Raw genomic sequence first — 23,764 nt, forward strand, 5'->3', positions numbered from 1 at the left:
CTTGAGTAGCAAGGTCCTAGATGACATTTTACACCTTAATATCTTTCTTCAAACCTCTAACTCCTCCTCTCCCACCCCTACTCCCAGCACTAGAAGGTCATACGGCTTCCTACTGCACTGAGAAGGTCATAGCAATCAGAAGAGGACTTCACAGACTCCACCACCTCATCTACCCACCTGCCAGTGTCTGGACCCATATATTCTGCCTTCCCATCTGTTAACAGACATCTTAAACATAACTTGCCTATAGGTAAACCCTGATGTTGTCCCCACAATCTTTTCTACCAAGTTCCATGCACCCTTTACTGATGGCATTGTTATTTCTCTGGTTGCTCAAATCAAAAGCCTTGAATTACTCCTTCCCATGTTTCTTTCCATCACAGCGTATAGCCAATCCTATTTGCTTTACCTTCAAAATATACTCATTATCTGGACACTTCTCACCACCTTCCAGGATCACCATAATCATCTGGTAAATGTCCTCCCTGTTTCAATCCTTACCCTCTTAGGGTCTTTTTAAAACCAAGTAGTTAGAGCGATCTTGTTAAACTTACCATGTTATTGAATCTAAAATGGCATTAATTTTAATAAGCAGTTTTAATTTATTGATGAGTGACATTGCCATGAACTAAGAACTATGAGACATCGCCTTAATAATAATCTTGTGCATAACATCACATAGTCTTGGGGCACCTGGGTGGCTCAGTTGGTTAAGCATCTAACTCTTGATTTCGGCTCAGGTCATGATCTCAGGGTCATTGGTTTGAGCCCTGCATTGGGCTCCACGCTCAGAAGGGAGTTGCTTCAGAGTATATCTCTCCCTCTCCCTCTTCTCACCCCCCCAAATAAATAAGTCTCTAAAGCAAAACAAAATCACATAGTCTCACCAGAATCTTTCTGCTTTGAAAATAACTTTCACAATTCCAGGATATGTGACACCTTTTACTGCGTCCAGTTTTGTTGCTTAATGTAATGACAGGCAATCCTTTTGGAAGCATGTCATGAACAAAAGAAAACCCAAGTCCATCTACTTGTTGATGTATTTGCATTGGTCTTTTCAAGCACTTAGCTGGACATCACTTTGAAAGAAATTCTGGACTTTCAATCATTCCTCCAACACCGAATGTTCGTTTCACTAGTATCAAAGGTTTATCCTGCTGCTGTGTTTCCCTAACTTTATCTTGCACCTCAACTTTTTGTTTTGATACCAAATCATATGATCATTTGGAAGGCATTTTAAGAAGCAATTAAACCCCACATGTGTAGTACTGATAATGCACAGAATTTGACTGATGAGAAGAAAATAAGAACCACCCTGAATAAGTTCCTCCTTGTGGAGACAGTGACAGCTATGTCTGAACTGTTACCTGGAAGACGCCTACTGTAAGACAGTTTCTACCAAGGTTATCCCAATAAAGCCCATCTAAGACATGATAAAACGTAGAAAAATTGTGTCTTAGAGTAAATAAAATAAAATAAATAAAATTCAGTAAGTCAGATCATGTAGTTTCTATACCCGAAACTATCAAACTCTCTCCACTGCACTCGTCAGAATCCTTCTCATATCCTACAGCGTGCTGTGAGAGCTCCTGCCCCACCCACAGAGGGATCTTGTCGTCTGAGGGACCAGGTGGTTATTTGCAATGTGACTATGGGAATATTGAGCTGGGGATATATTTAGCTTGGACTTTTGAAATATATTTATGTACTTTACAATTCTACCTAGAGATGAGCGACTTCTAGCTTCCCCATGTAAGGAACGGCTTCCAGAAATTTCCTGCCCACTCTGTTGACTCACCTGGAGTGAAGACATGAGGCTGCAAGGCCAAATGGTGTTTAGTGTTATAAACATGTGCTATGGCTCCTGGGACCTAGAAGCATGTAGGTAGTGGGAGAGAAGCAATGATTGAAATGAATGGCACCAGAAACTAGACTGTGAGAAACTCCTCTAACCCTAACCATAAAATTGTAAGCACAGTGGTTTGCTCACATCAATGCTTGTCTAAACAGAGTTCTCTCCTTTCAGGAACGTACATGAAAATGCAACACATCCAATTAAGTAATGTATCATACCTCATGATTTTTGTTCGTGGTTGGCTTTTTAAGGTTTGAAATTTATTGCAATTTACTTGGTCATTCTATATAAATCTCCAGTTCTGTATCTAATTTTCTACTTGTACATTGGAATTCTTTCCCTTAAAGAGGAGCCGGAAATTGTATAAGATTCAGGCCCTACAAAACCTGGAACCCCTCTGCTCTGACATCTGTACCACTGCCCTTGTTCCCCCCCACTCTGTACATTCTTACACAGAGGTCTTGACATGCTGGCCTCCTTTCTATTCCCCAGACAATTCACACACTCCATGCTCTCTGCACTGGTGATGTGTATGTATGGAGCCCTCTTCCTTCGGATAGCCACATTGCTTGCTTCTTCCTCTTTTGAAAAGTCTTTTCTCAATATTTACCTTTTCTGTAAGGTCTTCCCTGTCCTTTACTTTTAAAATTTTTTTTATTTTTAAAAATTTTTTAAAGATTTCATTTATTTATTTATTTGAGGGGGGGGTGTGCATATCAGTGGGGGGAGGGGCAGAGGGAGCCAGAGATGCAGACTCCCCATGGAGCAGGGAGCCCAACGTGGGACTCATTCCCAGGACCCTGAGATCATGACCTGAGCCAAAGGCAGACGCTTACCTGATCGAGCCACTCAGGTGCCCCCTCTTTCCTTTTCAAACAATATTTATTCAGTTGAGAGTAAGAGAGAGAGCACACACACATGCACTCATGTGTGAGAGCGGGGGAGGGGGAAGGGCAGAGGTGGGAGGAGAGGGAGACTCAAGCAGACTCCCCACTGATCGGGGCACCCAATCTTACAACCCCGAGATCCTGACCTAAGCCAAAATCAAGAGTCAGACACCTAACCGACCAAGCCACCCAGGTACCCCCTGTTCTTTCCTTTTAAATTAGCAGCCCATATCTGTATACACTCTTGTAATTTTTTTTTCCACATTAATTTCCTCCTTTCTGTAACATTTTTCCCATTCTGAGGGAGGTGGATTGGGAATGATTGATCAGTCAATAGGCAGATGACAGGCTATCAATAAATAATCAAATTTTTATGGTTAGAGGTTATTTCTTGCCCCTTCATGAAAATGTACTTAATACATATTCATTAAATGAATGAAACTCTTCTTTAATCAAACCCTGTGAATCATTTCCTTAGGTAACATACACATACACATGATACTCTTCCAAACCAAAATGAACAATGTCTAGGATCTTGAATAAACTTTTCACTATGCCAGCTAGAAATTTAATATTAACATTTGTAGGGGCTCAGGGCTGGCTGCCCCAAGATGGGCCAATTTGGCATAAGGCTTATTTTGAGTTAAAGGTAATCAAAACCCAGCAGATGCTGGAAAAGCTCTCTTCCTTCCCCCTCAACTGCCTACATTTACATTCAAAAGGAGAGCCTGTAGCAGGAGGAGAACTATTAAGAGAGACTCCCCTTCACCTAAAAACCTTATCTGCATCGTAGGGCAACCTTTGTTTTTCCAAACATCCCCTTTCACCTTCTTGCTAATGCTCTTTCTCCCCCTTTGTATTCTCAGACCCTACTCTTCTCCTTAGCTCACTTTGCTTCCTTGTCTTTGGACTTCCACTTATTAAATTTGATTTTCTCCTGTTAATCTGTTTCTTGTCAATTTGATTCTAAATCCAGCTAGAAGGACCATAATCCAAAGGAAGGTCATCCTTCTTGACAATATAGTACTCTGGACCCAGAAACAAGAAAATGGGGAGAAAATGTGAATCTTCAATTGAAAAACCCCAGGGAGAGACACTTGGGTATCTGACTGTTGATTTTTGGCTCAAGTCATGGTCTCAGGCTTGTGAGATGTAGCCTAGAGTCCAGCTCACACTGGACGTGGAGCCTACTTAAGAATTTCTCTCCTGGGGCACCTGGGTGGCTCAGTGGGTTGAGGCCTCTGCCTTGGGCTCAGGTCATGATCTCAGGGTCCTGGGATCGAGCACCGCCTCGGGCCCTCTGCTCCCCGAGGAGCCTGCTTCTTCCTCTTTCCCTGCCTGCCTCTCTGACAACTTGTGATCTCTGTCTGTCAAATAAATAAATACACTATTTAAAAAAAAAAGAATTTCTCTCCTTTCTCTGCCCCTCCTACCCCTTTCTCCCTCTTTAAAAAAAAAGAAAAAGAAAAAGAAAAAGGAAATATCGTAGGTTTTAGTTGTAGTCAGGGGTTGTAGATTCTTTTTATTTTTTTTAAGACTTTTTTTTTTAAGCAGTTTTAGGTTCATAGAAAAATCAAGGGGAAGGTACAGAAGTTTCCCATATACCCCCTGTCCAGTGGTTGCAGATTCTTACCACAGAAAAATGACAGAACAGTTTTTATAGTTGAATGACTACATGACAAAAGACAGAAGCTGCCTTTGAAATAAAGCTTCTCATAGGCATAGTTTTCAGTTCAGGAAACCAGAGTGTTCTATCCTGGTCATTATTTAGAACAATGAGGAAAATGAGTACAGCAGAAAATGTTGAATGCTGTGAGCATTTGACACAGGCCAGACGTTTGAAGTGATTACTTATTAACTTTTTTCTTGCCTGAATTTGTTTAGGTTTGTTTTTTGAGTTTTGTTTTGTTTTGTTTTGTTTTGTTTTGCTTTGCTTTGCTTTGTGCCTGACCAAGATGTGAGGATCATTTTCCTTCATCTACATGAAACAGTAGCATCAAGGCTCCATTTCTATCATAGTGCAGGAGAGGGTTGTGGCAGGATCCTTAGAGATGTTAATTTGGCTTATGTCTCAGAGCTTCACACTTCAGGAAAGATCTTCCTCCTTTTCTTGAGTAAAGTAAATTATAGTTAATATCTATATCTCCTGTGTTTTTGCCTGGCTGTGGGCTGTTTTAAGCAACTTCTGTCAGAGTGTGAAAGACTGGCTAGAAGTCCTATTTCTCCTTTTTGCTGAAACAAAAGAGAGATTCGGGCACCACGTTTTCTGTTTGGCCTAGCAAGTGTACCAGAAACACATATTTTGCATAGCTGTTCTTGGATATCTTAATTTCAAGAGCAGTATCCCCTATTAGGATCAGTTGTGGTACAAAATGTTGTCAGGGTGGTAAATTGTTGTTGCTCTTTCTTTATATTACCAACAGGTATTTATAGCTTTGATTGACGTCTCATCTTGACCTTTGGCAAATGTAAGTTGTAGCTGTCTATTCATAACGTGGTGGACTGGCAGGATGGAGCCTCCAATAGGCACATGCTTTGAGGCTTCATGGCTTGTGGGGCAGAGGGATAGGCTACATGTGCCAGAGCCTGTGAGGCTAGTCCTGTGAGATTGGTTCCTTCGAAGATCCAAGTGAACATGACTCTAGTTTCACTGCCTCCAGTCTGGCCCCATAGTCCACCCTCAATCCAGGGTTGAAATTGGAATCAGATCACGTCACTCCACTGCTTCGCTGCTTCCCTTGGGTTCTCATTTCGTTCAGAGTAAAGACAAAGTCTTCACAATGGCCTGAAAAGCCCTCCTTGATCAGATTGATACCTTCCTTTTACCTATCCAAACTCTTCCCTACTTTTTTTGTTTTTTCTTCCTTTTTTTTGTTTTTAATTAACCTCTTCTCTTCTTCTTTTGTTTTTAATTAACCCTCCACTTCCCTCACTGCACTTGGATTACACTTGCCTTCTTGCTGGTGCTAGAACACATCAAGCACACGTCCTCTGCCAGTCCTTTCCATCTGCTTTTCCCTTTGCCTGGAATTCTCTTCCCTCAGATTTCCTTATGGTGCCCTCCCTTGTCCTCTCTAAGTGTCTACTCAGAAGTCACCTTCTCAGTGAAGCTTACCCAGACCACCACATTATATGATTCAGTCTAAGAGTCTGTATTTTTCTTTTTTTTTTTTTAAGTAGTCTCTACACCCTACATGGGGCTTGAACTCATAACCCTGAGATCAAGAGTCGTATGCTCTACTGACTGAGCCAGCCAGGCCCTTCCAACCATCACTGCCTTGTGTGTGTGTGTGCACACGCAAGCGTGTGCTCACACACTCACACACACAGATTCTCTTTTCTTTGCTTTATTTTTCCCATAGACCTTTATCACTATTTAAGATTCTAGATCATTTTCCTTAATTACTATATTGTCTGTCTTCCCTTCTAGAATATATGCTCCAAGAAGGCACTGATTTTTGCCTTGTCTGCACTGCTCGTTGCTGTAATCCAAGCCCCTGGAATAGCACTTAGAATACTGTCAGGTTAAACATCCATACTGGTTTGCCAGGACAATTCCAGTTATGCCTCTTATCCTGGCATGTGTATTCACTGCACCCCCTTCACTGCGCAGTGTTGGATGATTAGATTCCTGGTCACTGCACATGGGAGAGATGCTCCATAAATATATTTTAATTGAGAAGCTGGTCTCTTGGGGACAGAGTTTCTCTAGTTGGCATTTCAGGCAAAGAGTCAGTACAGGGTAAAAAGCAGAACACCCGCCAATATGAGGCACCTGAGGCTCAGAAAGGGTGGGAGAGAAGAACAGTTAGCATCTGGAAGGTTAGTCTTTGGACAACGGTCCATCAGTCTCTGATATTCACGAGCAGAGTTCCAGTCTCCAACAAAGCACAGCAGAGTGGCAGTTCCTACAATAAGACTTGGGGACCAGAAGGTTGACTGGAGCTGAAATACAGAGTAGCATTGTGAGGGCAAAGGCATTTTCTCTGACTAGGAATCAAATGGACATGACACAGATTAATGGGAGAAAATCAAATTTCATTTCATGCATGTGGGCAATCCACACAGACATGGAAATCCCAAAGACAGTCAGCCAAAATGAGGCATATATGTCATCGTCAACTAAGGAAAAGCGGGTAGGGTTCCACAACTTAAAAGAGAAGAAATGCAATTCACAAGAAGGTGAAAAGGAGCACATGTTTCATAAGCAAATATTTGCTGAGCCCCTCTGAAACAATGGGACACAGAGGACTTTGATCAAACAGGCCTTGTAAGGTTCCTTCCTGTCCATCATACCTAGTTTGTATCATAGTGTAGTTGTTTGTGGTGATAGCTCTCTTCCTGGAACAGGTCCTCTGAATTCTTTTGAGGCAGTTGGCAGGGTGGCAAAGACCTTTTCCTGAATCTGCAGGGTTTCAATTGCTTTTTTTTTTTTTTAGATTTTTTTTCCTTTAATTCATTTGAGAGAGATACAGAGACAGTGACAGCACAAGCAGGGGAAGGGGAAGAGGGTGAGGAAGAAGCAGACTCCCCGCTGAGCAGGGATTCCCAACATGGGGCTCAATCCCAGGACCTAGAGATCATGACCCGAGCCAAAGGCAGAGGCTTAACCATCTGAGCCACCCAGGTGCCCCTTTTAATTGCTTTTTGACTCAAAATAATTTTCATGCCAAAGTGACCCATCTTGTGGTAGCCTGCCCTTGACCCCTATACAGGGAATGTGGGCAGTCTCCAGAAGCTGAGAACAACTCCCAGACAACAGCCAGCAAGGCAACAAGACCTCAGTACTGAAACAGCATGGAGCTGAAATCTGCTAAAAACCTAAATATGCCTAGAAGGGGAATATCTCTCAGAGCCTCCAGATAAGGTTAGCCAATAACTTGATTTCAACCTTGTCAGCCCAGAGTAGAGAAATCTGCTGATCCAACCCATGCTTTTGACCTACAGAACTGTGAGATAATAAATTTATGTTGTTTTAAGCTACTAAATTTATGGCAATCTCCTAGGTCAGCAATAGAAAACTAATACCGGGAATAACAAAAGGCAAAGTGAAATACACATTTAAAAAGATATTCAAGTATATATTTTGAAAAAAGAAAAAGTCACAGATAACAAGGTCAACAGAAGAGGAGCCACTGTCTTCATTAAGAAAAGAATGATTTTGAATGTATGAAAAGGATTCAGATAGGCTCAGTCACCTTTAGGGGGCCAGGAAGGAAGGGTTTGGCCCTAGCAACTGCAGTGTGATGTGGTTTGAGATTCTGCCCAGAACTGGCATCATGGCCGTGTGCCTGGTCATCCCCAGCATAGATAGCCACTGTGCACATCCACAAGTACGGTAACGGGGCAAGAAGAAAAGGGTTGCCTATTATCCCTATCAGTGGAGTTTGATGGAAAGAGATAGACCCATCTCTGAAGTTAATCATTACTATGTGTCAAACGGTTTGGAGAATATCGATTAAGAAAGCCTTTTCCTGATTGATGAAAGATAACTCAGTTATGCTCCTCTGCCTCTTCTAGAAGGTTATGCAGTATATTAATGTAGTGCATAATAAAAACAAAAAAAGTTTTTTAAAAAAGAGTTCAGGGGGCGCCTGGGTGGCTCAGTGGGTTAAGCCGCTGCCTTCGGCTCAGGTCGTGATCTCAGGGTCCTGGGATCGAGCCCCGCATCGGGCTCTCTGCTCAGCAGGGAGCCTGCTTCCTCCTCTCTCTCTGCCTGCCTCTCTGCCTGCTTGTGATCTCTCTCTGTCAAATAAATAAATAAATAAAAATCTTTTAAAAAATTAAATAAATAAATAAAAAAGAGTTCAGAGTACTTGTTCAAGAGTAAAGCATTAAGGATTTTTTTGTTCGCTGAGTTTGTAACTGAACTTGTAATGGCTAGGCAGCCACCCTCCTCAGCCCCAGTTTATAAAGCTAGATTTCTGTTTTGGGTGCTGAAGGGGCCTTAGACCTATTGAATCAGAAACCCTGGGGATAGGGTCCAGGTGATTCTGAAGCAGGCTAAAGGGATTTCAAAAGTGATTTCAAAGGGATGCCAATGTGGTTCCCCTTTCTAAAGAAGGTGCTTTCAAGATAATGGCAGGAGAGGAAACACAAGTTTGCTCTCTGGTGGGGTGCCCTTCTATTAGTCTACCACATTACAGAATAAACTGAGACACATTATCTGAAGCAGGTAAAGATATAGTGTAAAAGTATTATAGAGATTCTCAATGACCTTCTATGCGTAACACGGTGTTAGTGATTTTCCAAGGAGATGTGCACACAGAATTATTAACTCTAGAAGTTTATAAATAAGACGGAGTTTCCTAACACCAGATTGGAACATTTCCTCTAGAAGAGGAGTTTTCACTGCCTGGAATTTCTGGGGATATTTTCAAACTATGACAATCTAGTGTTATCTATACTTAGTGCTCTGGGGCAGGAATATTTAAATTTTGAAAAGTATTCCCTGAGAAATTCTGATGGATTTCATCCTTTCTTCCTGGTGAAAGCCCCTAAGGCAAGAGTGTTAACGTTAGCATTCCACCCAAATTTCCAACCTGAGTTGAATGTATTCCTAAATCCTTCAACTGGAGCCCTTCAGTAGGGACCCAGGGTGTGGAGGGCAGTGTTACTAACATGGCTGCTAAATGGATAAAGCTGGATAAAAATAAGGGTCTAAATTGCAACATCAAGTCCTATCTCTCTACACAAGGAGCTCTTCCTTGGGTTGAACTTGGATGCCAGGCCGCCAAGCTGCCCAGCCCATCAGAGAATGAACAAATTTATTGTGAATGAATGTGGGAGGCAAAGGGAATGGAGAACATCGAAGAGGGCATCGAAGAGCTCATCCATCTGCCTAGCTTCTAAAAGCAAAGAGTGGACTGTTCTTTAAAGAAATTGAGACTTTGTCCTCTTTATCTTCGCTTGCTATGCTTTTCACTGAGACTATATACTTTGTTTTTATTTCCCTTCGTTTTGTTTTTTGGTTGATCTGGAAGCTCTAAAATGGGAAGTAATGGCTTTTCTTGACATGCGAATTTTGATATTGCCAATTAGCAACTCCTGAAACCTGTTCCTTGAAAACTGCTTAGACCCCAGCTCTGCCATTTCCAAAAACTCCATAACCTTGGGCAAGTAAGTCACTTAGCATCTCAGTGCCTCATCTGTAAAATGTAAATATAATAGTTCTTACCTCACTGGGTAATTTTCAGGACTAAATGAGTTCATAAATGTCACACGCTTAACAACTGTGCCCTCCATAGGATAAGGACACAACAAATGGAAATTATTATTGATATTGTGGTGACTGTTTTCCTTGTCCTGGATCTTTGACCTCTCATACTTTCCATTCCTCACCTGGTATGTACCACATGTATGGTGAGTATAACTAGGGGAGAATACAGAAGCTATTGACTGGAGGTGAAATGAACATTGAGATTCCACGAAATGCCACACCCCATCTGTGTACACAGTATTTCCAGTCTTTTCTCACTGACCATGGGTTCATTAATGAAGTGGCAGGAAAGTGAAAGAATACCAAAGAGTTACTTTAATGACCTGGATATATAGCCGTTTAGCATTTAGATATGCAAAGAGTAGAAACCAGTAAAAATAAATTCTAGATCGCACCGACATCATATATCGACTGTATCAGTCAGGATAGGCCAAGTCTTGTGTAGTAACAAAGAAGCTCAGCCTTGTGACAATGTATAAAAGCAAGGGCTTATTTCTTGCTCATATAACCCGTCTGTCATGGGAAGGCTGGGTCTCTACTCCACAGCTCTCTTCTCTGGCTGACTTAGGCTGAGAGAGAGCAGTCAGCACCTGGAGAATCTCTATACTATCACCATGGCACATAAAAGGGGGATGCGGCTATTAAAGTTGTAGCCCAAAAACGAGTCACTTCCACTCACATTCTTTTGGCTAAAACAAGTTGGATCTTTATGCTAACTTCAACAGGGTATATGAAATCTTTGAAGTCCTATTTTAAAAACCATAAACATTATGAACTGTTGCTTCAAAAGTCATAATTTAAAATACTTAGCATTTCACATTGTAAAAATACAAATCAACCAGAAATAAATAATCTCAACCCTTTAACTCAAGTTATACAAATTCAATTTTTTCAGTCTTTAAAATTTCATAATCAGTGTACTTTTGTAAAACCATGATCACAGGCATAATCACCACTCTATATAATTTTCAAACATTTCAGTTGTCTAAGACAAAACTGTGTAAAAAGATCAGTCTCATTCCTACTTTAAGATAATGCTGAGATAAGTGCAATATACCCCTGAGTGGTTTGTATTATCTTAAATTCATAGATATTTAATTCCTAAAGTACATTTTTCTGTAATGTCTTTTGTTCCTGGTATTCACTGTGCATATTAGTATTCAGATTGCTGGCTTTAATCCAGAGTAATACCTTAAAAATGTACTTTGACTAAGAAGTATATTCTATATTTAATCTACATATAACCTATATCTATATACCTATATATAACCTGTCAAGTTTACTAGATTGTAAGCATGGACTATATATGTATTTTTTAAATTAACATTAGTAATACCAACTGTACAATTCAGTGTTTGCATTCAAAGCCAACTCTGAATTAGCAATAGTCATGGAATCATTATCACCATCACCATCATCAAAACAATATCTTAACTTGCTGGAATGAGCACTGAGTGTTAATAAATGCAACTGATGAATCACTATTCACTAAATTCTACCTCTGAAACAGTAATACACTATATGTTAATTAGATGGAATTGAAATAAAGATTTAAAAAATTAAAAATTTAAAAAAGGCAAAAAAATAAAAACAAAATATAAAAAAATCAGTATCTTAATTTACTAAGTTTTATGTGCTTATTTAATCCTTTCAATGCTCAGAAAGAGAAACTATTATTTCCCCTCCATTTTACACATTTGGAGAATGAGGAGAGATTAAGAGACTTAACCAGGATCACATAATAGATGGCCGAGAAAGCACTTATAACAGGTGCTTCTAAGTACTACTTATGCTCAGTCTGACCAAACCCCAGAAAGTGAAATAACACAGTTTTCATTATTTTTTTTAAGGTTTTATTTATTTATTTATTTGTCTGAGAGAGAGAGAGAGAGAGCACAAGAGGCAGAGCGGCAGGCAGAGGCAGAGAGAGAAGCAGGCTCCCCACTGAGCAAGGAGCCCGATGTGGGACTCGATCCCAGGACTCTGGGATCATGACCTGAGCCGAAGGCAGTGGCTTAACCAACTGAGCCACCCAGGCGTCCCCACAGTTTTCATTATTGAACTGAACTTACCCCCATGGAATCCCTGATAAATAACTTTTTAAAGGTTACTTAGGGCCAAACAAAATATCCCAATGAGATAAGAGTAGGAATAACTTGCCCAAAGTGTCATTTGTCACCTACCCACTAGTAGAATGAGTTCAATACCATGATGTCTACATTTAAAGTATGTAAGTAGTGAGTAGCCAACTTTTTGGATTAAAAGAATGAAAAAAACAGTTGTGCTTAAAGATAAACAGCTAAATTTTCACGTTAAAGGAAAAATAACTATAAAAAATAATTGAGTTATGGGGCACCTGGGTGGCTCAGTGGGTTAAGTGTCTGCCTTCAGCTCGGGTCATGAACTCAGGGTCCTGGGATCAAGCCCCTGGAGGACCAGGGGCTCCCTGCTCAGCAGGGAGTCTGCTTCTCCCTCTGTCCCTCCCCCTGCTCGTGCTCTCACATTTGTGTGCTCTCTCTTGCAAATAAATAAATAAAATCTTTACAAAAAAATATAATTGAGTTAAACTGAAAGGTACGTCAAAAACTTCTTTATTAAATGTAGAGATGAGTGACAAAGAACATGCAGTAGCTTCAACTCACCTATTAAAAGGTGAACCTCCAGGCATGCCAGGAGACTTACAGTAGCCAGAGTATCTGTTAGGCTTTTATTTTTCAATAGGATCGGAGATGAATTACATTGTAACTCCTATTGATGCCGGCATCCTGTTAACTGAATGCCTTGACAAGGCGGTTAATGAAACCATTGACAGAAGACTGTTAGATCAATTGTTTTTTTTTTTAATTAAATTAAAAAAGATTTTTTATAAACATATAATGTATTTTTAGCCCCAGGGGTACAGGTCTGTGAATTGTCAGGTTTGCACACTTCACAGCAGATCAATTGTTTTTTAATGTGGCTTTTCAGTTTACATTCCCTTCATAAAGAAAAGCTGATAAATTGCATTGCAAAATCAATTTGCAACCAGAAAATAAATTGCTATTTCAATAACTTTGCTGAGGTGGGTAGCCTATGGTATAAAGGGCATTTGTTTGTAGGTGAATTGCTGGTGTTCAAGAATTTTCTATTTGCAAGGCTAGCTTCATTAGCCACTGTACAGAACGGTTAAGATACCATGCTTGAGAGGCACCTGGGTGACTCAGTGGGTTAAGCCTCTGCCTTCAGCTCGGGTCATGATCTCAGGGTCCTGGGATGGAGCCCGGCATCGAGCTCTCTGCTCAGCGGGGAGCCTGCTTCCTCCTCTCTCTCTGCCTGCCTCTCTGCCTACTTATGATCTCTCTCTCTTCCTCTGTCAAATAAATAAATAAAATTAAAAAAAAAAAAAAGGTACCATGCTTGAGACTGCTATCTGAAGAACAGTCTGTTTATGAGGTTGGATCTTGGCTGGCATCTGGGAACTTGGATTTCAGGAGGGCTCCCACCATTCCCAGAACTGATAAGAGTGGCTTGCTGGGACTAAATTATTCATGCAAATGATGTGGTTTATGCTGAACTCCTGCTTCCCTTCTGGGAATCTGGAAACTTGATATGTGATTGGTAGAGAGTACCTATGTGACCAGCCCCCAGTAAAAACCCCAGATGATGAGTCTCTAATGGGCTTCCCAGGGCAGAGACATCATGTACACATTGCTCCATTTTTGTTGTGGGGGATGGGGCGGTGCTCCGAGGGATTCCTCATGGGCCAAAGAAAGCAAAAGGAAGTGGGCACATGGATTCTTCCAGATTCTGCCTGTGTTTTTCCCTCATGATTTGGCTGTATATCCTGCTACACTGAAATACACTACGCTGAAATAAATCTTAGCCATGTGTACAACTATACGCCGTGTCCCATGAGTCCTCTTAGTGAATCTCTGGCTGCCGGGGTGGTCTTGGAGACGGTGGGCATAGCCACTTTCCGAAGGCAGTTTACTTCTACAGGCTTTAATTTAAAAAGCAGTACAGCGTTAATGTGTTTCATCATTCAGAAAGTTGTGGAAAGACTTGGCATTTCACTCCTATTCTGACAAGATAAACAAGACGCCAGATATATTTGCAATCTGTGATTTCAATACATCAGCTTGTAACAAACATTTTACACAGTAAGAAATTCTGGAAGGGAATCAGGAAGGCAGGGGAATGTACACAGCAGAAACAATAGTGCACTTCTAAAGAAAAATAAGCAGAAGTGTCATTGTTCCTTTAGCCTTGAGGCACAATTATTCTTTGTTCTGAGAATTGTGAGGAAAAAAAAAATCCAAGAAGCCACAGGAAGATCTCCTGCAGACTTCCAAAAACAGCAGCCACAGGAGGAAGTAAGCAGAGAGCGAGGGATCATGTTATTAATGAATGTCATCTTTTTAAATTATAGTAACATTACCTTTACTACAACATCAGTCTGTGTTTTGTCTAGGCTTCTTTTTAGGTGCTGGAGGGCTGTTAAATATTTGTGAACAAAGGAAGGAAAAATATTCACACAGTATGTTCTGAAATTGAATTGAAAACAAAAGAACAAAGCAGTGTTCATTGAGGTCATCACATTAAAAGAAAAGATCCCTGACATCAGATAGAATTAAAATGCCAATGCCTGACATCAGATGGAACTAAAATGCCAATTCCATAATAAATATGTCATGAAGAGCTACTGTAACACAATATAAAATGTTGGAAAACAATAATGCAATGTATATCTTCTAAGCATCACTGTGAAGTTTTCTCATCCTTTGAAGCAATGTGATTTTTCAGAATGTATAAAAAGCAATGTTATGACAGTGTGTAACCCATTTTATATAGCTTCACAGGGTGTACTCAGAAAATGAGTAATAATTTAAGGGTTTTCATCTGTTCATAGTATGCCTCGAGATTCTTTTCCCTTCCTCTAAGAGTCCTGTGACATTTATGCATCTTTAGCATCTGACCTCCCCTTATCTTTTTTTTTGCCACCCACTTACTACTTGATAATTTATTTTTTTCCTATAAACTAAATGGTTTCTTTTCTTTCTTTTTTTTTTTTTTAAAGATTTTATTTATTTATTTGACAGAGATCACAAGTAGGCAGAGAGGCAGGCAGAGAGAGAGAGGAAGGGAAGCAGACTCCCTGCTGAGCAGAGAGCTCGACGTGGGGCTCGATCCCAGGACCCTGAGATCATGACCTGAGCCGAAGGCAGAGGCTTTAACCCACTGAGCCACCCAGGCACCCCGGTTTATTTTCTTTTTTTAATTTTTTATTAACATATAATATATAGCTCCAGGGGTACAGGTCTGTGAATCGCCAGGTTTACACACTTCACAGCACTCACCATAGCACATACCTTCCCCAATGTCCATAACCCAACCACCCTCTCTCTACCTCCCTCCCCCCAGCAACCATTAGTATGTTTTGTGAGATTGAGAGTCTCTTACAGTTTGTTTCCCTCCCGATCCCATCTTGTTTCATTTACTCCTTTCTTACCCCTCAAACCCCCCCCCACATTGCCTCTCAACTTCCTCATATCAGGGAGATCATATGATAATTGTCTTTCTCTGATTGACTTATTTCACTTAGCATAATACCCTCTAGTTCCATCCACGTCATTGCAAATGGCAAGATTTCATTTCTTTTGATGGCTGCATAGTATTCCACTGTACATATATACCACATCTTCTTTTTTTTTTAAGATTTTATTTATTTATTTGACAGAGAGATCACAAGCAGGCAGAGAGGCAGGCAGAGAGAGAGGAGGAAGCAGGCTCCCCTAGAGAGCAGAGAGCCCGATGCGGGGCTCGATTCCAGGACTCTGAGATCATGACCTGAGCCGAAGGCAGTGGCTTAACCCACTGAGCCACCCAGGCACCCCAATATACCACATCTTCTTTATCCATTCATCTGTTGATGGACATCTAAGTTTTTTTCCATAGTTTGGCTATTGTGGACATTGCTGCTATAAACATTCGGGTGCACGTGCCCCTTCAGATCACTACATTTGTATCTTTAGGTAAATACCCAGTAGTGCAATTGCTGGGTCGTAGGGTAGCTCTATTTTCAACTTTTTGAGGAAACTTCATGCTGTTTAAATGGTTTCTTAAGAGAAATTAAAAGACTGGCCTTACGGAGAAATGGGGTTTGAGAGAAAGTTGTGCTGGGAACCAAGAATTTCCTGTTTCCTTTCACCGTCCTTCTAGATAAGGAATGAAACAAATTACCAGGAGAAAATAAAATTTAACAGTGTATCTACAGGAATCCACTCAGACGTGGAAATTCCAAGGACAGGCAAAACGAGGTATATATGTCATCATCAACTAAGGAGAAGCGGGTAGGGGTCCACAACTTAAAAGAGAAGGAATGCAATTCACAAGAAGGTGAAAAGGAGCACATGTTTGGTAAGCAAATGTTTGGTGGGCCACTCTGAAACAATGGGACACAGAGGACTTTGGTTAAACAGGCCTCGCTAGGTTCCTCCCTGTCCACCATACCTAGTTCATATCATAATGTAGTTATTTGTGGTGATAGCTCTCCTCTGGTGCAGGTCCTCTGTCCAAATTCTTTTGAGGCAGTTGGGGATGGGAACAAAGAGCTTTTCCTGAATCTGCGGGGTTTCAGTTGCTTTTTAACTTGAAATAACCTTCATGCCCATGTGGCCCATCTTGGGGAGGCCTGCACTTGGTCTCTACAGTTGGAAGATGATAGGATTAAAAGAAGAAAAGTAGTGAGAATGATGAATAGTTTGAGGACTGTGTGTAGATTTTTCTCACTAGCAGAGAGTTACTCTAATGTGTAAGCCTATTGAATGACGTGTGATTAAAACAGAAGTGAGGGGCGCTTGGGTGGCTCAGTCGTTAAGCATCTGTCTTTGGCTCAGGTCTATGATCCCAAGGTCTTGGGATCGAGCCCCACATCAGGCTCCCTGCTTGGCAGGAAGCCTGCTTCTCCCTCTCCTACTCCCCGTGCTTGTGCTCCTGCTCTTGCTCTCTCTCTCTGTCAAATAAATAAATAAAATCTTAAAAAAAAAAGAGAGAGAAGTGATATGACAAATAACTATGTCTATTAGAAAATTTCAATATTGTCACAGAAAGGATTCTTTTCCCATACTCTCAGTCCAGATAAAATATGTAAATCATTTGTAATGAAGACATTTTTGTTTCATTTCTCATAATGCAGGTGAGTGGATTTAGCTTCACAAATTTTTTTAAAGATTTTATTTATTTATTTGACAGAGAGAGATCACAAGTAGGCAGAGAGGCAAGCAGAGAGAGAGAGAGAGAGAGGAGGAATCAGGCTCCCGGCTGAGCAGAGCGCTCGATGTGGGGCTCGATCCCAGGACCCTGAGATCATGACCTGAGCTGAAGGCAGAGGCTTAACCCACTGCCACCCAGGTGCCCTCATAATTCTTTACTTACATTTTTCTCCCCACACCCTCAGACTCTTCTCACTGTTTACTCCAGAATAGGAATTTGGAGAAAAGGGTACGGGGTGACGGAGAGTGCCTTTCTCCTTTTGTTGCTCTGTTATGAAAAATTAATTTTACTTTGTAGGTCATAAGTAAGAGTTAGACTGGAACTTTATATGATTTCAGTTCTAGAATTTCCACTGGATTCTTTTTTTATAGTTCCTATTTCTTTGCTGAGATTCCCTGTCTTCTTATATTCAGTGTGGGGATATTTTTATTCACTTCCCTGAACATAACTAAAATAACTCATTTCATACTCTTGACTAATAATTTGGACAACTGGGTCATCTTAGGATTGATCTTTGTTGATTGTCTTTTTCTTAAAAATTGGACCATGTCTTTTCTGCTTTGTACTTTGCTTTGTTCTAATCTTGAATTTTACCCAGGATATTGTAAATGTTCTGTCATGGAGACTCTACATTCTATTATAGTCCCTGAAGAGTTGATTTTAACACTGTGTTTGTTTGTTTTTAAATCAGGTGCATCATTTGGTTGGTTTCAGGCTGCATTGTTTGAATCTGAGGTGACAACATCACAAATTTTCAGGGTTTTTTTAGATTTAGCTGTGTAATTGGAGCTTCCCCTGGCACATGTATGGTTCCGGAGTCAGCCACAGAATTGAGCTAAGTTTATAGGGAGAAACTGGTGCATTCCCCCTCTGTCTCCTTTCCAGTGTCACCTCCTTGCTATCCAGGAGCTGTGATTGCTCTGGCCTCTGGCCTCTGGTTCTTCAGGCCTGAAATGCTGCAGATTTTCTATCAGAGTTTTAGCCACTTCATGTAGTGATATCTTTGTTCCATCCTCAAGGCGAAAGAATGGGAAACTGGCACTGTGCCCTGTTTCTTCTTCCAAGTTTCAGATCTCCTCCGGGATCTACCTGTTTTTGTTTATTCTGCTATGCCTCTCAGCCACTGTTTTATATTATTTTTTAATATTTTCCCTGAGTTTTTAATTGCTTCCTGTTGTAGGGTTGGATTTTGTAGAGCTACTAAGCTAAGCTAATAGCAAAACTTTATAGCTCTATGTGATTTCAGATATTACAAATCTCAGACAAACTTCGTGACTGTAAAAGTTTCTATGGTGTTTTTGCTAATGGGATATTATAATAAAAATAATCTAGCTGGTGAAGATGAGCCTACCAAAGATGACTATTCTATAAGCTATTTAAATACAGAAGAAAATAGAATTTCTCAGAAGGCTGTAAAATAAAAATAACAAGTAATTAGAAAGATAATTACTTAGAAATTCAGATTATACATTAAGGACATTTGAAGAAAGAATAAATGGCATTACAGAAGGCATAAGGTAAGAGGCAAATACAAACGCTGTGGCCTTGATTCTAAGTCATTATATATAAAGACATTGGGCCTTGGTATATGTTTTTCCCCTCAAAGTCTGATGTGTGTTGGCAGGAGCTCTCTTCCACTTAATGACTCAGGGATCTAGTTGCCCACCATATTGTGATGTTGCCAGGTGAATGTGGGGCTTGCATATCTGCTACAGGGAAAGAAAGAACCAGAGAGCTGCTTACCTATAGGTTTTCCATACCCAGACCAGGAAATGGCATGCATTTCTGTCTATAACCCTTTGGCTAGAACTGAGTGAAGTGGTCCCAATCCATCTGCAAGGGAGGTTGGAAATGTTCTTTCTGTGTGTATCCAGGAAAAGAAAGATGTATGATGAACACATGTGTACCACATTCTCCTTTTAATCAAAGCTATTAAAAAAAGAGGGAGATGATTTTTTTAAGAGAGATGTGATTTTTACTCTGCATTTCTCTTCTTAATAAGAGAGAGATAATACTTTCCACATTGCTACTTCTTGCATATTTCAAGAATACCAATAGGACCAGGACCTCATTTATGCAGTTGATCTAAACGAGCAAAAGGGCTGACTTACCGTGAATAATAATATCTTTATTTACAGACAGAATGATATTTGGGGGGGGTTCTGGTATTTTAGATGTTATTTCTACGTCCCTTTCTTAGTAGTCTTAGCAACCTGCTCTATATTACAAGGGTTATATAGACTGGGGGGTTGGTGTACAAGAAGAGATACAGTATATGTAGTTTTTATATACAGGAGGGAGGTGTTCCACAGCCTAGATGGAGGGTAGGAGCACAAGGGCCCTGTCACTGAGGGTTGCTGCACCCGGGGCTGCCTTCATGCTGATTGCCCTTTATCCCCAGGAAGGCTAGTGGACTGAGCTTTGACCTTCCTCTGTGGGGGCTATCTGCCCTAACATGTGGGAAAGCACCACAGTGATGTCCATTCAGGAATCCCAAAGCCTGAAAGATTCTCTACTCATTACCAATTCTCCCTTTAAAAGTATTTCCTACCTTGGATTTTGGACTTACTAGGCACAGATTATTTCACTGTCATAGTTGGGTTTTCATTGTTTTAATTCTTTTTTTTTTTAATTTTGTTTATTTATTTGACAAAGAGAGAGAGATCACAAGTAGGCAGAGAGACAGGCAAAGAGAGGAAGAAACAGGCTCCCCGCTGAGCAGAGAGCCCGATGTGGGGCTTGATCCCTGGACCCTGAGACCATGACCTGAGCCGAAGGCAGAGGTTTAACCCTCTGAGCCACCCAGGTGCCCCGGGTTTTAATTTTTTTTAATTTACGATATCTTACCTAATCTTTCATAGTTTATCCAGTGTTTTTCTTTTTTTCTTTATATTTTTGAAACTATCTAACTTCAAACTCTTTCTTCAGTTTTACTAAATGTTTAGCATACTTAGTTTTATGTATTTTTTAGCTCCTTTCATACATATATACAGAGAGGGAGAGGAGAGAGACTACGACATACAGGAATAGACTAGACTTCTATACACAGTGCAGTATTTTAGTGCAGAAATCATCAAAAGCTATTTTCTAAAAGAATCAATATCTCTGTGACCATAGGTAATTTCAGCAAAATAACTATTATTTTAATAAAAGATATAGTATTTTCTAAACAGATATACATTATATATAAAATTATAATATAATATAAATTGACTTACTAAATAATTCACTTATACTAATGTACATTACTATATGAATACTACATTATATTATATATAGTATTTTCTAGAATATATACACTATAAAGTGCATGAAAAAATACCCCAGAGTCAAAAAAAAACAAAAATCACTGAGTCCTGTCATTCAATCTCCGTTCACAATTTTAAAGACTTCTCACTGAAAACTTAATGATGTTTTTAAGTAGATAGAGAGCAATCCACTACAAAATCATGAACAGCTGAGGAGGCCATCTGTAGAAATGGAGAGAATGGAAGATTTGAGACATTGACATTAGAAGAGCATAAAACAAGTAAATGGAGTAAAAATATTATAAAGGTATAGTTTTAACATTTTTAAGGGGAAAGAAAGGAAGTGATAAGCCACAAGCAAAATCTCTTAGATCAAGAAAAATCCCTAATGCTAGTTTCTTGATAGGAAAGAGCTAGAGATACTAGAGATAGTTCATAAGCCTGTAATGTAGAAAAACTGATGTCACTCTCAAAGGCTAATAACAGTAGCCTTAAGAGCCCTGTGGAACTTCAGAGTAACCAGAGTGCTTCCAAGTGTTCTTCCTGATGGAAATAAACAGCATGAGGTAAAACTAATTAATCTGATTTTACAGCCCAAGTTGGGAAAGAGCAATCTGGCAATTTTCCCACTAGAAGCAGAAATGAAGAAATAAATAAGTAATTCCGTTTGTATTTATTTTGGATATATATATTTTTGTATATAAGTTTATAACCTTTTTTTTTTTTTTTGAAATAAGCACTGCCCTTCCATTTAGGATTTATACCAGAAAATGCATATTCAGGCTGGAGGTTTATTTATTATTGAGTTCCAAATTGAATAAGAAATGATTGTAAAAGCTCAAGAACTTATATAGAACCATTAAATAATTTATGGAGGAGCATAACTGAGAGAAGGAAGGCGAGAAGACTAGGGAGAGGCTAAGAGCAAAGAAGAGAAAAAGGGAAGGCAGGTGGGAGGGAGGATTTTTCCTTAAGTTTTAAATAGATTTTGGTTTTGAAAGAAATGTGCCATGTATGCTACAAATTCCCAAGTTCAATCTAAAAGTCTCCATTCCCAAAGTTCTTAAATTGCTTTTAAAAGTTAAGTTGCTGTTTAATTTCTCATAGTTTAGGCATTCTAGGCATTCCTGTTGGAAACATTGACCTGATTAGTTTTTCAGTTTACTTTTGGAAATTAGTTCATTAGTCTCTAATTAAGCCAAGTATGGTAAGCTGAATAATGACCCCCAAAGATATCCATCTCCTAATCTCTGGAAGCTGTGACTATATTCTCTAACAGGGCAAAAGGGTCTTTGCAGAAGTGATTAAGTTAAGGATGGTGGATGGGGAGCTTAGCCTGCATTAGATAAGTGGGCCTTAAATGTAATCACAAGTGTTCCTGTAAGAGGGAGGCAGAGGGAGTTTTGGCAACAGAAGAGGAAGTGTGACAATGGAAGCAGATGTTGGAGAAAAGGGAGAGATTGGAGCTGCAAATGTAAAGGAAGATGAAAGGAGCCACTAGCCAAACAATACAAGTGACCTCCAAAGACGGAAGCGCAAGAAAACAAGTCCTTCCCTCAAGTCTCCAGAAAACACAATCCTGACAACACCTTGATTTTAGACTTTTTAAACATTTTAGACAGTTCTGAGATCAAGAACTGTAGGAAAATAAATATATATTATTTCAAGTCAAGTACATAAATTTGTGGTAATTTGTTACAACAACAGTAAGAAACCTATTATAGTGAGCCAGTTTAAATAGATCTGAAAGCTAAAGAAAAGGCTCTTTCCATATATTCATATATATACATATATAAAGGCTATATATATAAAAGCTATTGACATATGAATATAAAAAACTATGCATATATATGTATGTATGTACGTACATACATACATACATATATATGAAATCAAATATCTGATATGTTAGACGTTTAATAAAAACAGAAAATACAGGTGCCTGGATAGCTCAGTTAGTTGGGCATCTGCCTTCAGGTTTGGTTGTGGTCGTCAGCAGGGCGCCTGCTTCTTCCTCTCCCTCTGCCTGCCACTCCCCTGCTTGTACTCTCTCTCTCTCTCTCTCTCTCTCTCTGTCTCAAATAAATAAATAAAATCTTTAGAAAAAAACAGAAAATACAACACATTCCACTGGAAGCATATGAAGGTACTCTTCAGACATATAACATCAGGGACATCTGGATGACTCAGTAAGTTAAGTGTCTTACTTTTGGTTTCAGCTCGGGTCATGATCTTAGGGCCCTAGGATTGAGCCCTGAGTAAGGCTCCACGCTGGTTGAGAAGCCTGATTAAGATTCTGTCTCTCTCCTGCTGTGTGCCTGGGTGGCTCAGTCAGGTAAGCATCTGCCTTTAGCTCAGGTCATGATCTAGGGGTCCCAGGATTGAGCCCCACATTGGGCTCCCTGCTCAGTGGGGAGCCTGCTTTTTCCTCTCTCTCTGCCCCTCCCCCCTGCTTGTGAGCTCTCTCTCTCTCTCAAATAAATAAATAAATAAAATCTCTTTTTTAAAAAGAGAGAGCTGCCCCTCCCCAGCTCTCTCTCTCTCTCTCTCTCTCAAATAAATAAATCTTTAAAAAAATACATAACATCATTATACTACTTGTACTACACTTGGACTCAGCTGAAAAGCCATTACTATTTATCACTTGTGATTGTGCTAAAACACAGATGAAATTGAAATATGGCAGAAACTCTCTTAACTGACCTCCTCCTGAATTAGTTATAGATTAATTGATAATCTCCATTTCAGCTGTAAAAGATACTAGCCGATGCCCATACCATATTGAATATTCCTTGGTAATAATACTCATGCCTACTTCTGGTCCCACCAGTTAAGTTGTCTGCTCTAAAAATAGCTGTGCTTTTTCCCAAACAGATTTACTTCAATAAATTATTTCAATAAATAATATACATCCAGAATTTGATAACAAAGATTGTAATTCTTGTTTTTTTTTTAAAGATTTTATTTATTTTTGTGTGAGAGAGAGAGAGGGTGAGCACACACACAAGTGGATGGGAGGGGCAGAGGGAGAATTAGACTGCCCACTGAGCTGGGATCCCAACCAGGAATCCCATCCTAGGACCCTAGGATCATGACCTGAGCGGAAGGCAGACACTTAACCAACTGAGCCACCCAGGTGCCCTGCAAGTCTTGTTTTGGTTTTTTTTTAAGATATTATTTTCAAGTAATCTCTATACCCATTGTGGGGCTCAAACTCACAATCCTGAGATCAAGCGTTGCATGCTCTACCAACTGAGCCAGCCAGGCACCCTACAAAGATTGTGATTGTATCCATACAGTTTTT

The 23,764-nt window shown here is 39.9% G+C and overlaps 1 pseudogene; it reads left to right on the plus strand.

Moving 5' to 3' along the window:
• The first annotated feature begins 7,988 nt into the window (after positions 1-7,988).
• On the plus strand, positions 7,989-8,204 carry LOC111150560 (annotated as a pseudogene).
• The last annotated feature ends 15,560 nt before the right edge of the window (positions 8,205-23,764 follow it).

This window comes from Enhydra lutris, unplaced genomic scaffold (genome assembly GCF_002288905.1).
Source record: "Enhydra lutris kenyoni isolate GAN:26980312 unplaced genomic scaffold, ASM228890v2 scaffoldscaffold23, whole genome shotgun sequence".
In the NCBI taxonomy this organism is placed as follows: domain Eukaryota; kingdom Metazoa; phylum Chordata; class Mammalia; order Carnivora; family Mustelidae; genus Enhydra; species Enhydra lutris.